At 39.3% G+C, this 2,506-nt stretch overlaps 1 pseudogene; it reads left to right on the top strand.

Annotated features, from left to right (window-relative positions):
- Positions 1 to 498: 498 nt before the first annotated feature.
- Positions 499 to 1,826, top strand: LOC143655091 (palmitoyltransferase ZDHHC6-like; annotated as a pseudogene).
- Positions 1,827 to 2,506: the final 680 nt, after the last annotated feature.

The following is a 2,506-nucleotide window of genomic DNA, read 5'->3' on the forward strand; positions in this document are numbered from 1 at the left end:
GACTAAATTGCCCCAGGAACGTGATGGCTGAGGAGCAGGCATCATGGACCAGACTGAGGTTGGGTTTTAAACCAAGATGCTGAATTCTCCTGGTTAGAATGCAGAGCTTTGGGCACTTAGCAGTGAAATGTCATGATCTGCATTAACACCCCACAACTTGAAGGTATGACAATGAAGAGAGATACATGGACTTGTGGAACATAGAAATGTATGCACAGACAAAAGAAAATCTAATTCTTGAAAAATAGGAAGGAATTCTTCTTCATGAAAAATGGGTACATACTGCTCTGTTACCAAGTTTGAAAATCTCCAAGAGTGAAAGAGACTGTGTCACTGAGGTCCCATCCCAGCCCTTGGTATTATCACAATATGTTCTGCGATGGCCATGATTGACTCTGTGTTGTGATATTGGCCTTTACATACAACTGGAGGAAGCATGGATTTCATCATGTTGATAAATTGGACGGCCAGTAATTACATGAGTCTGTAATTACTTCAATGCCATGTTTGTGAGTCCTGGCTTTATCCCTCTGGGGTGGAAACCAGAAAATTCTCAGGATAGCGTGCATCTCCAGTACTGCAAAGTTTGCCAAGCATACAAGGCACCGCATTCATATTACTGCAGAAAATGTACCAGGTGCTGTGATGGAGATAGACGTCACTGTCCTTGGATCAACAATTGTTGTGGTTACCAAAACCATGCCTCTTTCTCACATTTCTCCTTTTGGCATCCCTTGGCTGTACTCATGCTACTTTCATTTTTGTTGTGACTATGTACACACAGCTTTATAATCGGCTTTCTTTTGGGTGTAACACAGTAAAGATGGACATGAGCGCAGCCTAGAGAGATCCTCTTCTGATTGTTCCACTTGGATTAGCAGCATTTGCTACCACTTTGTTTGCCTTGGAATTAGCTCTAGGAACAACCATAGCTGTTGGGATATTCTTTTTTATCCAGATAAAAATAATCCTCAGAAACAAAACTTCCATTGGATTATGGATCGAAAAGAAGGTTAAATATCAAATTTAATATTATCAACTAGATGAAGTCTTTTTTTTTGTCCTTATGAGATGGAAGAACTTTAAACAGGCATTTACATGGTCCTGGGTTCCTGAAGGAGATGGATTGGATCAGTCAATAAGAGAAGGCTGCCACCAGTACAGCTTAGCAATAGAATAGAAACAAAAAGCAGATTAGAGAGTCAGAAGTATTTGCTATAAAGTAATAGAAGATTATAGCGGTGCCTGCTGTCCTTTGAATAAAGGAATCAAAACCTTCTTTACAAGCCCCTGCACTGAAAAGCCTCAAATAAGGCTGCAGAAAGGGAAGTTCAATTTAGCCACAAGAGGTTTACGATACTGGTTGTATGGAGACAAAATTCTTGATGATTCCTTTATAGATGGTGTTTCAAGAATAAGAGGATGGTTCCCTAGGAACTGCAGGGAAAAGTGTTCCTGTGATGCTGAAATAGATCAAGTCCCAGAGGATGAGAAGAAAAATAGATAGCCACAGTTAAAGTTATTCTTTAAGTCCACTCCATTACTTGAAAAGTGTACATATTACTAAAGAATTATGCAATGAACCTACTCTGATTAAGGTGTTCTTTTTCTCAGAGGTGCCCTAGTGCCATGATTTGAATCTTTTTATTACCATTTTGAAATGGAGAAGACATTATACATATACCTTTGAATTCCTGCCCCTCGTTACCCCCATTTTCTTCCCCCCAAAGGAAAAACACTTCACCCAAATAAGTTAACTGCATTTTCTCTAGGATTTTTTTTTACATGGGCAGGCACCGGGAACCGAACCCAGGTCCTCTGGCGTGGCAGGCAAGCATCCTTGCCTGCTGAGCCACCGTGGCCCACCCTCTAGGATTTTTTTTTATGTGCGGAACACTATGGATCTCACCTGCAGATATAGTTCCCCCCCCTTGCAGGAGCAATTGCATGTGATGCTTTTATTCTTTTTCTCCCCTCAATTGATAGTTCCTATGTAATATTCTAAATAGTATAGAACTTAATCTGTCATTCAATATAAGCTCAGATTTTATTACCTGTCTTTTAATAATACAGATTTTATCACATCAAAAAATGATCAATATTTTTCTGTATTAAAAAAAAGAAACCAAACTGAACTACTGGAGTTGATAGCCACAATAATTGAAATGTAGAATTCCCCAGAGGGTTTCAATAGTAAATGGAGTTGGCAGAAGAATCAGTGATCTCAAAGATAAGACAATTTAAATGATGCAAGCTAAAAAGAAGAAAGAAAAAGAATGAAAAAAATTGAACAGAGCCTAAGATACTTGTGGGATACCATCAAGAACACCAGTATACCCATTATGGGAATCCTAGAAAGAGAAGAAAGAAAGGGGCCAAAGGAATATTCAAGAAATAATGGCAGGACTTCCGGGTCAAGATGGCGGCTTAATAACGTGTGCATTTTAGTTCATCCTCCAGAACAACTACTAAATAACCAGAAACAGTACAGAACAGCTCCTGGGTC

This window comes from Tamandua tetradactyla, chromosome 14, assembly GCF_023851605.1.
Source record: "Tamandua tetradactyla isolate mTamTet1 chromosome 14, mTamTet1.pri, whole genome shotgun sequence".
Classification (NCBI taxonomy): Eukaryota; Metazoa; Chordata; class Mammalia; order Pilosa; family Myrmecophagidae; genus Tamandua; species Tamandua tetradactyla.